This window comes from Apostichopus japonicus, chromosome 8 (assembly GCF_037975245.1).
Source record: "Apostichopus japonicus isolate 1M-3 chromosome 8, ASM3797524v1, whole genome shotgun sequence".
In the NCBI taxonomy this organism is placed as follows: domain Eukaryota; kingdom Metazoa; phylum Echinodermata; class Holothuroidea; order Aspidochirotida; family Stichopodidae; genus Apostichopus; species Apostichopus japonicus.
In genome coordinates, this window is record NC_092568.1 from 33255539 (window position 1) to 33271788 (window position 16250).

General features: G+C 35.4%; 1 long non-coding RNA gene across 1 annotated transcript; it reads left to right on the forward strand.

Moving 5' to 3' along the window:
- Window positions 1-8682: 8682 nt before the first annotated feature.
- On the forward strand, window positions 8683-10463 carry LOC139970755 (uncharacterized). The gene is made up of 2 exons (XR_011794204.1): window positions 8683-9627; window positions 9936-10463. It is a non-coding gene; the product is annotated as an uncharacterized lncRNA (long non-coding RNA).
- Window positions 10464-16250: the final 5787 nt, after the last annotated feature.

Sequence of the window (16250 nt, forward strand, 5' to 3'; positions counted from 1 at the left end):
CATTTAATATTTACTGATTAGCTGCCAAAAAAAAAACACGCACAGCGTATATCTTAGTTTGAACAATTATTATCTTTTTTTGACAGTTTTCATATAAAAGTTTCTGGTATAGGATTGTAGCAGACTTGCAGTAAGTCCGTATGCTAGTACATGTATTCTAGTGTAATTGGTTGTACTCGCACTCTTCTGGGATTTGTGCTCGTACCCTGTGCGGGACATTGTGAAATAGATATATATGATTTTCATTTTCATTTATATATATATATATATATATATATATATATATATATATATATATATATATATATATATATATATATATATATATATATATATATATATATATATATATATATATATATATATATATATATATATATATATATATATGCCTATATCTATATATATTAGATTCTTTTAATTTTATTAAACCATTTCATATATTTCATGTTACAGCAAAATGTGTTATTGAGGGCAAAAAATAAATAAAAACAATGAAAACATCATGTTACAACCAAACTGTTACATTTTAAAAGGTTCTTTCAGTATAACAATTTCATTGCTACTGACATGTCTCTTGGTTATCTGGACTATATTGATTATTGACATAGCAAATCGATATTTACGAACGATGCTGTGCCATAACGTGATTGGCAATGACCGCGCGTTTGTTCGCATTCCATCCGGCTGCCTCCCGTAGCGGAGATTCTCTTTCGATCGAGATGATATATAACATGCAGGCGATGCAAGACTGCTCACAGCTTCCGCAGGAAATAAAACCAGAATAATAGCTTTGGTTTCAAGAAGATGATATTTTTCTTACAAGATCCTCTCTCTCGCAACGACAAGATCATCGTTCTGTAAATAACCTCTAACGATGCGAAAAGGAAGCGAGAGAGCCATTAACCTTCTCTGCATCGCTCGTGTTTAGTCGCCAAATCATAATCCAGAAACTCGTCACGTACACAATGTCAACTATGTAGGCTAAGTTGAGCATGATGACGACGAAGATGGTGATGATGATGCGATGCATGTAAATCGATTGTGGCTTTGAGTGCTCAAGTTCGACTGTAATTGGGCAGTATATACCAGCAGTATATATATATATATATATATATATATATATATATATATATATATATATATATATATATATATATATACATATATATATATATATACATATATATATATATATATATATATATATATATATATATATATATATATATATATATATATATATATATATATATATATATATATATATATATATATATATATATATATATATATATATATATATATATATATATATATATATATATATATATATATATATATATATATATATATATAGCTTCAAGCAATATGCCAATATCTTTGAACTGATCTGTTGGCCAATCCACTCATCGCCAAAATATATGACGGGTTCAACCGTGCAATTATACGTATTGCAAGTTCCGTGCGTGGTCTTTGATGTCATCAAATATGTTATCGTTGTATAATGTTGACTTCAAATATATATTGATCTTCAACTCTAAACTATACGTATAATGGAACCATAGCCAACAGGTTTAACATGCAAATTCTCTTTTTATTTCGTTTCAGATTCTATGACAATTTTAACTGCAAGTACGAGATAAAATTCAAGACAAGGAGCGGCATTTTATTCAGGAAAAAACCTTGAAGTTTACATGACAACGATCTCCTGATATAATAATTACCAAATAATGAGAAGACAAAAAAATAGCGGGTTCAACCAGGAGGCCATCAAACGCGATTGTTTTTAAAATAAATGTTGAACTTATAACGGTTAGCCTGGCTGTAGATGTAATTAAATTAGTCTGTTGCTTACTGCGTCAGAAACATCATCCGTAACACATTCTCAGTTGTGGGCCGGTTCAAACCAGGCGAAACATTTAAACTCTTCCAGTTTTATTTCTTTATTTCTTGGTAAATTTACAGTGATCTGTAGTAACTGTTTATCGTGAGCTCGTTTTAATTCAGAAATGATTCCATTTACACACTTTGGCGCCATACTAAATCTACGTGAACTAAGTCCAATGATATCACTGATTTAGACCTATAGAACATAAAGCTGATCAACAGTGCGGACGAGATTCTCCTTGAAATATCGAGCGATTTTAATTTCACGGAACATTTGGTTTGATTTTTTTCATCCTGCTTCTCATTCGATTCAAAGATTAAACAGAACTTATGGTTTCTCCTCTCTGGATACTATTTTTGTCTGCCTTTTCGTGAACGATTAAGAGGCCATTAACGATGACAACAGCGATCAATTTCCACTACAAAATTGTAATATAATCTGTTTTGATGTCATCCTGAAATATGAACACGCTCTCTAAAGAGGAGAACTACTCGAAACTATGATATAAAAGAATATAATACATAAAAACAATAACGTTCATCGCACAACCATTAAAGCGAACGATTATTAATTCCATCAGTGGACGTCAATACAGAATTATTATTTTATAGTTTTGACTTCTTGTTTTTCCGTTTGTATTTTTTTTACGAGAAAAGAAGGTTGGAAGTTATAAATTTTCCATCATGCATAAAAGTAAAGCCTTCGGGAGCAATCCAGAGAAACGAAGATGTGTTCAAGTGTCTGACTCCAAGTCACTGCTGCAAGAGAAAAATAACAGTACGAAAAACGGAACGCCAAAACAACGCCTCGCAGCAAAGAGGAGACGTAAGTATATAGAAATAGATATAAAAACATTTATTTATATCGTAAAAATATGTCATAATTTTCTGATCTAAGAGTTTTGTTTTGTGTTTTGGAGACATTTTGTATTTTCCCCGCCAAAGGGCATATCGAGGGACCAGCTTACTACACAGGTAGAGTTATTCACGATCAACGTAAGGATTAATGACAACAGGTGGCTTAAAGCATTATTGGAATAGTCTATCATTTGCATTGTCAGTCGTGTATTTTGTTTTTGGGCTATTTCTCATCCTATTCTACATGAAAGAAGATATATATTTTTAGCAATAGCAGTAAGTTATAGTTATGTGTTCTTCCTATACAAATGTCAAATTGTCTGCATATTGAAGAAAAAAAACAATGCCTTAAAATATTTCTGGAAGACAATTGTTAAAAAACAAAAAATAAATTTAGTAAGGTTTAATATGGTTCTCTATCTATTTAAAAAAATTAAACAATAAACTTGGACCGAAACCATAGTTAAGAAATATGCACTAAATAATGAACCACCGTACTAGTTTAATCGCTCCAATAGTTCGTAAAAAAAGGATTATAACATTATAATAAATATAGATGTTATACTATATGTAATTAATACCGCGGCCTGAAAAATCTAGGTCCGTTAAAAGAGTGATGAAATTCATGATTAAGATTCTTAAATCACTAACAGCTTTTTATCTTTCTTCCTCTCGAAAACACACTTTTCCACGTTTGCACTCACATTAGTTTAACATAAACCTTAAGTATAATACACATCATTTGCCTGGTGGATCTCAAACTTAAAACTATGTAGCCTTTTCTCACGAGGATTCCCCTAAAGGGATGCTTTTACACTTATCAAAGGTCGTTCACTCGTTTAATGCAAGGATGGCCTTTATGCAAAGACGAATTGGGCATCCCTAGAGAAATTTAAGCACCAAAGTTAAGAGCATGTGAGCAAAAAAGGGTTGGGGCAGTAAACCTTCATTTCAACTCTTGCTTAAACTCTATATATTCTACCATTGCATGTTCCACTTTTCAATATATATATATATATATATACATATATATATATATATATATATATATATATAAATGAAAATCGTAATGAGTTGGAAAATCAAGAACAGTGAAAAAACTTCCAGCCTCCACCGGGATTCGAACCCGGGCCTCCCGCTTTGTACGCGGACACCCTAATCAACTAGGCCATGGACGCTGATTGTATGTCCAGAGGTTCTAAACCGGTAAGGAAGGTCGTAATTCCACTGTAGGCGTTTGTCACCTGTATCGAACAATACTAGTTCTGTTTTTGGTGACATATTTTGCCTTACTCTAGAGATCAAACATGATGCTAACCAACTCGAAAATTATTTGTGATTCCTAAAGCCGGATCTCGAAAGAGATACTTTGAACAGACTTTATGTTAATGAAATGATATATATATATATATATATATATATATATATATATATATATATATATATATATATATATATATATATATATATATATATATATATATATATATATATATATATATAAAACAAATGCAAATTCCTGAGAAATTTGAGCGAATTTAGATTAGTCAGTTTGCGAAACCAACAAACAAGAACCTTCACCTCGCACTAGTTTTCACCTAACAGACTAAATAAGATGTAACGCGATATTGTCCGTCTAAAGATGAGAAAGACGGCGTTCCACAAAAAAAAAAAAAAAACAACCCCACGCACTCAAGTAAAAGCTTAATATATGTATAAGCTGAAATAAAGCTTCTATCCTTTGGCGTTCTTGTTTTGGTAAGATTATAAGTTACAAGCTGTGGAAATGCTAATTCTCTAATCACGTAAAGTGACCTACATTTTGCTTGCCAAAATTCCAGTAACCTTAAGTTTAAAAACAAAAGAAGAAGGTTATGCGAGTATCAGATTGGTTTGATAAGGCTATCTAAAACACACACGTGACAAACCAATTTAGGGGCTTATAGCTCTGCAGCTCCTGGTCATAAAAAAAAATATACTCAGAAAATCGTTATAAGTGCATTTTGGTTCCGAAATTCCCTCGCTGATTGATTAGGTCTCAATCAAAGTTTCATTTTTGTTAGTTAAGAATAAACGTGACCAAGCATATACATTAACTTGTGACGGAGCGGAAAAGTTTCCAGACTAGATTACGCTTGATCAGTGCGAAGCAGAAGTAAATAAAGCGTTCATTTTGAAGAGGTTACACTATAGGGAGCTATTGTTTCCTTTGTTTATTGTGTTAAAGGGGTTTGGAGGTCTTGCATTTTTATCTCCCCCCCCCACCCTCCCCCTATATTGTTATGCCCAGGAAGTAATTATTTTCAAACTACATATTTTGAAGAATCTTATCTCCTTTTCTCCAGTTAAATAGTTAAATTCTTATACTAGTTGATAATTTTTAGTATATAGAACTTTTTAGTCTTCACAGTATTAATTGGAATATTTTATATGAATTTCACTGAAATTTCTTTTTTTTTTACATATTAATTTGTCATGGTTAAGATTGTTGTTTTAGTCCGTAGTACACATGTTATTAATAATGTCTTTTAAAGAACTAGTTCAATACATTTTTGAACCACAACTGTATAAGTGGCGTAGCCAAGAAGGGATGTGGGGGGGGGGGGGTGTCGGCCACCAAATACTGCCAGCCACCCTCCTCCATATTTTTGTAGAAATAGAGTATGCCTGACTCTCTAAAAAAAAACGTTGCCACCCTCCCCCCCCCACCTCTAGAACTGAATTCTAGCTTTGCCCCTGAAGGGTACTTGTAACAAGTCCAATCCAATTATCTACTGCAAACTTGAGTTGCAGTCATAAAATGAGTACAACTTATATTCTTTTCTCGTTTTTTTTGTCAACCCATAGACGTTTAGTAAAAGCTGGAACCCTATACTCAATTCGAGGTCTAGTCGTATAGAAACTGTTACACTTCTATTTCTATTATCATTTCGATAAAACTTTATCTTATTCACAAGTTCCAATATTTTATAACATGTTCACTGCTTCATGCATTTTGTTTACACTTAAAAAAAGTCGTATCAGCTTCAGGCTTAGTCAAATGAAAGGCACGTTATTTGTCAATTTCATACATTATGTATTTGATATTTGGAAAGTCAAATATAACCATATAAATTAGATATTGACTTCGGTATACCATATTATATATATATGTATATATATATATATATATATATATACACACCACATAAATCTTATCATCACTGTAGCGATGATCCCGTTCTTTGATGAACTAACGTAGCCTATATACAGTTCAGCCATCAATGCATATGAACCTATATATAATTGAGCCTAAATACAATGCATCAGTGAATTAGCCTTGTATGTCAGCTGCATATAAAGACGACGGCAAATAGAGAATTTAACTTTCAAGAACCGGGCTGTATTGATTTCTGCAAGACTAGTCAACTCGAACCAAATGTAATAGATTCGACGCCTCTTGCCATGACGAGGATAGGGGGAAATTGATGTATTTAACCACTGTGTGCAAACAATTTCTACCGTGCAAGAATCAATGAGTCCAGATGAATACCATAATGTATAAGCTGTTTACCAGAAAATTTATATAGGCCTAGACTACATATAGGCACTAACGGAAATGCGCAGGCACAGCCTCGCTAATCTGTGTATTTGGTATGTCCAGCTTCGAGATGAGTATATCTGAAGGGGGGAAAAAGCGATTGTAAGTATTTGTTCATCTTCTTTAGACGAAGAAGTAAACTGCTCTTTTATATACGCACGGTGGATCTAAACGTTGTTTGGTGGGGAGGTTGATGTTTTTTTTAAAGAAAGAGGAAATGTTAGATTTCAGAATTGGGCGAGTTATGTTATGCCTCAATATGGTCAAACAAACAAACGACTCAGTTCTATATCAAGAAAACAGTTGACTAAAAATTGTAGTGCCGATAGTAAACGTATGTGCTTAAGTTATAGAATTATTCACGGATAATGACAGCCTGATAGAGCGAAGTATATATGTGCATATTTTATGCTTTCCAAATAAGGTCCTTTCATGGGCAGTCCGTGAATGTATATTTTTCTTTATTTTCTTCTTCTTCTTCCTTCTTTTTATCTTTCAATGTTACTTCAGAAAAGCTACAAGAACTTATAGATAGCGCCCGAGAGGGAAACACTGTTAATATACAGAAAGTAGCATCGGAGGGATTTAACCTCAATACGCAAGATGAAGATGGATGGACTGCCCTGCATCACGCCGCCAAGATGAAACAGGACAAGGTCGTGGAACTTCTTATTTCTCTTGGAGTCAATCAAGCACTCAGAAATAACATAGGACAAACGTGCCAAGATATCATAACGGAGGTTTCTCTTGAAGAATGTTTTTGACAGCCTGATTCTCAGATTCATTATTCAACTATAATATACGGTAGAACGCCACTACGATAACAACAAGCTGTGTAGCGCCAATATTAACAACGTACCGTATAGCACCATGAGCAAAATCACATATACAGCTCTGCATCAGCATATAGTCTTGTTAAGACCCTAGTATGAACAGCCTAGTGTACCTTTCTTTTTCACAAAGCTATTTCCCCGTATCTATTTGCTGTACTGCCCAGAGAACGCCCGTGGCAACGCTTTGGATTGATGCTAGGTATCGGAGAGATCCTCGGGCATGTAAAATACAGTGGGCAAGCACATTCGTGGTAGGCAGAAACGGACTCTGAGGCATGGACAGTTTGCACGCGAGAAAAAGAGTATTACAAACGACTTGGCCAAGACTACATACTGTGTAGCGCCACCACCAACATTATACTGTATAGCGCCACCAGCAACATTATACTGTATAGCGCCATCAACAACATCATACTGTATAGCGCCATTAGAGACATCATACTGTATAGCGCCATCAACAACATCATACTGTATAGCGCCCATCAACAACATCATACTGTATAGCGCCCATCAGCAACATCATACTGTATAGCGCCATCAACAACATCATACTATTTAGCGCCATCAGTCACAACTGGTCGTCGTTTATATCTGAGTAATATGATATTACTGATGTGTACTAATAATGGTGAACAAGCAAGTATGGTAAACAGCGTAGACATATTGTATCGAAAACGAAGAATGGTAGGTGTAAATGAACTATATCGAACTCTGTATATATAGCTATGACAGAGGTGATGCGGATAAGAACATTTTACGATTAAGATATCTTAACTGTGTTATCTAGTTATGGTGGTCACAGAATTGATTTAACAAGAAGCATTGTCGCCAGGGTGATACATCTATAGGGGGTATTCAACTCTATAATCTAGCGCATATACTGCCTTCACTGCACTAAATGATGTAGCATATATAGCATTGTGCGGTAGGATAGATGTGAGCCGTGGAACTCTAAACGACGACGGAAATGGCGTAAATAATGATGATAGGTACACATGAGTTATTTATAGCTCTATGGTGTAGCCTTTACATACTGATATAAATGACGTAAGATATAGCATTGTCCGTGGTGAGAATAGATGTGTTAATGTGGAACTTTATACAACAAAGGCGGAAATGATATGAATAATGATGCGATTGTGCAATGTGATAATAGATTCACATGTCTGTTTAGTAGCTCTATGGTATAGCCCATCATTACTAACATAAATGACGTATGATAAAATGATTCAGCGGTAGGATAGATGCGCTTTGGAGATCTATACGACGATGTATATATATATATATATATATATATATATATATATATATACATATATATATATATATACATATATATATATATATATATATATATATATGTATATATATATATATATGTATATATATATACATATATATATATATATATATATACATATATATATATATATACATATACATATATATATATACATATATTTTCGTGCAGTGAATATAAACGTATAGTTACCAAATGATAATAATAATATGATAATATGTATATATATATATATATATATATATATATATATATATATATATATACATATACATATATATATATACATATATTTTCGTGCAGTGAATATTTACGTATTAGTTACCAAATGATAATAATGCATGGCAGGCTAACATGATCTTCATGATTAAAGAATACGTTTTAAGTAGTTTTATCATTTAAACAAAATATAAATCACTTGCTGTCTGTGGCAGGTAAATCGCAACGTATCGTCCTGTCGATGACATTTTAATGACATGCGTGGGTGTAAGGCGTGGGGGGGGGGGGGGTAGTGGTAAAACTAATGCTGGACTAAATCACCTATGCTGCAATTAAAAAAAAAAATGAAAAAAAAAAAGTTGATATGATTCCACAATCCACCACGTTTTATTCTATATTGCCTTATAGCGCACACGCGCCCGACGTATTATATTGCATCGTCGAATAATTATTCAGCTTCCCTTTTAAAATGTTTCGAAAATAATCAGACATAAATAAATAAAGAAACAAAGAGCACGGGAGAACTCATCGATCTCTGATCAAGGAAATTACTCTTGACGAGAATTTGATCACATCAATTTTAATACTTATTATTTCACTGCAAATTGCTTTGTTATTTTTGCAATATATCATATTGCATTCCAATTTGGCGGCAAATATAGCCCAGGATTTGCCGCGGGTTAATTTTCGTCAGTCTACAGCAGAATATTTTGTGTTGCATGATTTTGTAGACAAATCATAATTTTTATCGACGCCGTACACATATGCTTATATCATCAAACAATATTGCGCAAGAAGTTTCGAAAATATGGTGTATCAAATTTGCTGTCAAATATATATATAATGCGGTAAAATATAATATTTATCTTTCATGCATGAATACATTCTCCACATATTCATAATGTAGGTGACGTCACTACAGGTTTATATCGAGCAAAAGGCTTCCAGTTATCCACCGAGTTGTCGGTACTAAATGTTGGGTGAAAGTTTTCTTCCTTCTTAATCTGACCTTTGACATCCTAACATTCAAATCTCATTAAAGGTAATCTGAGCCATCACATTATTGTTCAATATAGTTTTGTCCGGATAACTTCCTATCCTTTGGAACGAAATTTTGGCTTTTATTTAGGTATTTATCTATATCAATAGAGGATGTTTATCGGGGTGAAGGGAGGGGGTTAAAAACTAATTTTCTGCGAAGCCCAGAGTGAACAAAAGTCTCGCTATATCTAGATGCAATGTGCAGGCCGGTAAGGTGGCTCATGCCTAGATTTTATAACGGTCCGAATACCCGATCTGTTGTAAGATTGTGACCGATTTTTAAAAAATTTTCGCGGAAATCTTTCGAGAGCCCTTGGTGTATAGTATCAACCAAACTTATAATTGGTTAATGAAATATTGCCATATTGATTAGAAGATATGTAGACAGAATGAACTTAGACTATATCATATAAAATATTAGCATTACCAATATCAGACAATATGAGTAAAATGTGTGAAAATGTTAGTGTGCTCATCTTTCAGAAACGATATATACCAGTACACAGGTATAGGGTATAAATCGATAAGTAACAGATATCGTGAAGTTCCTAAAACGATGATGACACGTACTCAATCTTTGCCACACATGCTCAAAACAATTCTTCCGAAAATTATTTCATTTATGTACTGAATTTTGGCAAATTTTGTAAATATTGTAAAAAAAAGGAAAGACAATAACATTCTTGTCCCTTGCTTACATTGTTAACGGAAAAAGAGAATTAAAGAAGCTGTCTAAAAACAATGGAGAAAAGAATTTGTGTATTTGTTTGATACCTTTTGTTATTGTTGTTGTTTGAAAAGTTATATCATGGGACTCTAAGTCAGTTTGTTGCTACAGTGACGTCATACTTTTGGAAGCTACTACAGCTGTTTACGAGAACGGATGCAATGTTATCTTGCGATTCATAGAAATAGTATATGGTTGATCTCCGTACTATGAAGTGACATTGTGAAGTATACTTTTTTTTTTAATTTCTTTTCTTAATACATTGACACAGGCGACATTTTTTGTCTTGAAGGATATTTAATTGATTTCATTTGATTTTCGTTCTTCGATAGAGTCCTCGCAACTACACCACTGATTAAAATTTCCGGTATCTTTTCTAATATTTAATGTTTTCAAAAATCAACACCAAGGACCAGTCTACCCATAATACCCCTTCCCTAAATCCAGTCAAGGGTTCTCATGCACCCATTAACTTACTTCCCCATAAAATCTAGTCAGATCTCCCAGCCTTTCACCTTTTCCCTCATGCCAAGGTACTGGCCCCAAAATTAGCTTTGTAAAAAAAAAAAGAAGAATAAAAAACAATTTCAGAAATATCTCGCTAGATAATCTGACCCTTCCGGTTCTCTCAGATATTGAGGAGTGCTAAGAATCAACAATACGTCACAGGCCTATGAAAGAAAACATTGCCAGGGGTGACGGTAATTATCTGGTAGTAAGCTGATGAAGTTCCATTTGCTTAGTTTCTAGCATAATCAGACCTGGAAATCTGGTAACCTTTAACAACATTCGTTCGGTCTTGCGACTTGTATTTATCAGTATCAATCGTCTGAACTATAGCGTTCGTTAAAATAAGTCATCGGATAGTCTACATGCAAATATAGAAACAACTATTCCATTACGCAGGCAAAAGGGACATTGCACTTTCAACAATGTGATAGTCTGCGTGTGTAGTACACACAACGATGCATTTCTATAATAGTCTATCCAATTCCTGGTGGCACAGACTCCGACATGGCGAAATTATGTTAGACATATAGTGGGATGTTTTTACAGCAACGAATTCCCAAATATTTTGCCACTGGCATCTACATGCCAATATCAATTTGGCGTTGATACTGTCTTGCCGCAGGGAAACTTTGAAAATTCTTTTTATTAAAATAATTACACACAGAGGCCGTTGTCTCAGAAAACAATATCGTATGACGAGACGACAACGGTAGATTGTCAGTAAAATATATCTTTGTCATAAAGGTTGTCATGGTGTTGTATATGTAAGGGAGAGGATACTGTCCATAAGAGAGAGAGGAATTGGAAGTGAGATGTAGTACGGTAACATGATGGGATTCCTAAAAGACAAAAACTCAGTATTTGAGTTGACTTTTCGTTGGTAAGTTGTCGAAACAACTAAACAGGTCATTAAACTTGACTATAGCTAAGTTTGTTACAACTATGACTGCCGGAGGGGAAAAAAAGCAGTTATTGGGTATTTTGCTTGCGATCATTCCCTGTGTACGAGTCTGGGCTATGAAACATTGAGAATGGAATACTGGCATAGAAACACAGTACTACGCGAAATCTAGGATGGTGTTTAAGTTTAATCAATAACCGATCTTATGTTGAATTTAATTACTCGGTAAAGTTGGTTCATCTGGCGAACAAACTTAAAATGAAGCCTTGAACAGAGATATAACAAGAGCAGCAACGCCGAAGAGGCTCAGTTAAGCTTTTATTTGAGAAATGTGTTCTGATTGGTAATATTCCTGAGCAGTTTAGCCATTTGTTTGTGGCGGGATGACAGTGTCATTTCCTTTCCTCCCATCTCCCTTTATCCTTGCCTTAGGCTCCTTCTTAGCCCACATAGTTTGTTACAATGTAAAAAAAAACTTGTATTCCTTCAAAGTGGGAAAACTGCCACGAACTTCATTATGCAATAGATCGTTGTACTTATTACTAGGGATAAACTATGCTCATTGCAAAAAGCAAGAACCAACAGTGTATGCCCTCCATAGTTTTCATTCATGCAATGATAGTACGAAAACGTGAAAAATATATTCCTCTGCTAACTCTCAAAAAATGTTGTGGATATCACGTTTAAATTGTGCTGACCAAAAATTGCTCATGAAAATTGCACCCATGCAATAATAGAACGACCTGCAACTCGTTTACAATCGACGTAATACAGAGAAACTTTAAAGAGCAGAAATCGGAATCGGCTCCAACAATGTGTTATTCTCATATGTCGTATCACACACACAAACGGTGGAATAGTTCAAATCGCGAATCTGCCAAGTAGTTCTTTTTTACAGAGAATGACATCGATCTAGACACGAAGCCTGAAAAACAAGTAAATATTAAAATATGAATTGATCAAGTCTCCCACATGTGGAATTATTTCCCAATGATGATGGGAAACTTAAGATGGAAGACATTGCTACTCACATCAAAACACATACTGGTCACAAATACTAAAATCTTGACAAAACAAATTTCATGATCATTGCATATGATCTTTTGCCTACATTTCATCATAACTGAAAACTCTACAGAAGGCCCTGTTTTGGACCCTCACGTGACGACAAAAATATTGTTCTTGAACAACTTTGGTTCACCACCATGCAAACGTTATATCCACAACATCTCAGCAAAGTTGGACAAACGCTCTAGGAGGAGTAGCATTTTTTACGTTTATCAGAAAGTTACCTCTCGTGGCCTCAAATGACTTCCCGAAATTTCAGCCAAATCGAATGAAAAAATGAGTAAATGGCAGTCATTCAACCACGGCGGCAAAAAGTAAGAGAATTTCGGCAGCATCGCTATAGCTTTCAGCTGAGCTAAAAATGATATTATATACCATACGTGAGTGTATTAAAGCCCGTGAACGTGATATGGAAGCTCGATAGTCTTAATAGCGACTACCAACATCGCAGGGAAGGAAGGATTACACCTATACCCATTGAATGGACATCAACTCTCCGTTCCAGCACACCAAACGGTCACCAGTGTACATTGCACTCATATTTTCTATACATATCCCAACAATGTTCCTTAATGTTAAAGTAATAGGCGTAAGAACGTGGGGTGGAGGGGGAGGGTGGTGAGGCAGAGGGGGACGTTGCCCTCTCTTTGAAAAGTGGGCGAGCAGTAATGTGTTTATACCTACTCACATTTTCAACTAGGTATGCAGGTCTCTACAGGGATAAATTATTCAAAAGGATCGATAGAGCAATAGAAGAACTAGGCAATCAAATAATCAGTTTTGAGTTTCATGTTACTCATATTACGTATAATTTTTGAAATTTCTTCTCGAAACCTCTTCTGGTAAAAACCAACCCCTACCACCCCCCCTTTCCGATCTCAGCGCTTTTCTTCCCCTATACTATAACTTTATGAAAGTTAAACAAACATTTTGCTGCCAACCATATACGCAGTTAACCTTCACTGGGACTATACCATTCCTAAACTAGGACGTCTGAATGCCTGCGAAAACTATCAAGAATCAAAGCCTAGAGCAAAGTAATTTTGGTAACTTGAAGCAAGCCTTAAATTGCAAAAATGTGGGGGCCCAGTATGGATGACTTTAAAAGACAAAAATGTAAGGTAAACTAGTCTTATACCCAGTGGCGTAGGAAGGTACTTTTGAGTGGGGGGGGGGGGGCTGAAGACTGATGGCCGGCCTGGGGGAGGGGTCTAAGGGGAGGGGTGTCCCCTCCCCTTTGGAATTTTTTTGCATTTCCAGGTGGCCTCAGATGCAATTTGGTGCAATATAGCACACTTCAACACCCAATCCATTTTGTAAAGAATTTTGCATTTTCACCTGGCCCTAGATGCAATTTGGTGCTTCAAATGGGATTTTTTTCTAACTTGCGGAGCGGGGGGGCGGAACGATACTTCCGCCCCCCATGTTTTTCACTGGGGGGGCTAGCGCCCCCCAGCCCCCCCCGGTTCCTACGCCCTTGCTTATACCTCTCGATAAAACGAAATGATTCGAAACGTGAAGATGCATTACAAGGATAGAAACTTTGTTTAAAAAAAAATGAAAAATCGGTCTCGGTTGAAATTAAAATCTTCTTGTTGAAAAGTAACCTTCATTAATGTTGGTTATCGGATTTAGAATGAAAAATGAATACTGTACTAATTGTCTTTCTCGAGAAGGACTCTGTCGTTGCTTGAAATCAGTTCAGAAAGTCTTTTATCTTTTTATTATAATTATTATTTTGTCTTGGTAGTTTCAGTTTAACCAATTCGTGGTCGAGCGGGGGAATCTAAAGGAAATACGTGTTGGCTGGCTTTTCTCTTTTTAATGTTCCCTCAAGGTTTTGCTATCGACTTCCCTCGTTTTTTCTATCCTTTTATATATTTTTTTTAGGAGATGAATGGGTCGGTACTTTAATCAAGCGTTATACACTGAATGTTTATACTGTAAAATCGATAACACGAAGTCGGAAGTTAAACTAAAAGTGTCTTGTGACTATAGCAAATACATTGCTAATGGTTAACCATATATACAACGAGTCCCCCCCCCCTTGCCCCCACCTCCCTCTTCTCAAATCGACGTTGCATGGTAGGAAAAGGTCGCGTTTGACCGAATTTCCTTCGGCAATCGATACGGGCTTTCACTAAATACAACTGAGAAATCTTCAAGTTTCTAATTTTTTTTTTTTCACGAGGCTTACGGTCGAGGTTCCGACATCCGAATTGAATGAAACTACTCTTCGTTTGAACGCGAACGGTAAATTAACAACAAAGTGTGAGAAAAAACAAAGTACGTATACCCTGTTACAAACATGAACCTTTAAAATATAGATATGTTTGTAAATATGCATTATAGATAGATCACTTGGAAGAAGAGTTACAAATTGAGGGATATACCTTCTTGCTTGACATCAAATTCTCGTAAAAATTCCGTGCATGACCAAATCACCTATATTCATGGAATAAAATAAGTACGGTCTTCGTGATGTACACACTAACTCAAAGATTCACGGTCATAACAAAGACATATGGTATCATTTTGCTTGGATATTAGGCGACACTTACCAACTCGACTCTTTTAAAGTCATGCTTTGTGCGATGTATCCAGAACTGGATTACAATCATCCGTATTATACAGTTTATATGGACTGTTATTCCAGAAAGCGAACGAAAATTCACCGTCCTGATACACGTACATTCAGAATCTCCTTACAACCACGCGGGCGTAATCGAGGTCAGACGACTGCGAGAAAGGCGGGTGGAGGGGTTGGGGTGGGGGGATTGTGCTGACTTATTACCAGACGAAATTTATGATCACCTAAACAAAGCGAACGAACAGGAATCCGACCTAGTGATCATCATTTGTGTTCGTGACATCTGGGAGAATTTCACGACATGATCAGACGTAACCCTCAGATATTCAAAAAGTATGCGGAAAAACTCGACAATTTTCTGACCTTTTTTTTTTTACTGTGACCTGATCGTGAAAAAGTGCCTGGAGTATCACGATTCCCTATACTGTATGTGATATTGGCCGTTAAGCATTATACGTGTTAATACTTCTCGCTCGTTATTTGAACCATCATTTGTGAACGTCCCTGTTATTGTTTCAGTGAATGTTAGAACCATACATATTCCGAGCGGGGGATAGGGAGGAGGTGGGTGGGGGGTTCCTCTCCCCTTTCCAACGTCACACAAGAATCTGAAAAATTAGCTATTAACACAACGGGGGCGGCTAAGCGTAATTAAGTTTAAGCCCCCCTCCCCAACCCTCTACATAGGAGTCGGTTTAAAAGACCACAGTACAGCGCCAAGTTCTTTATGAAA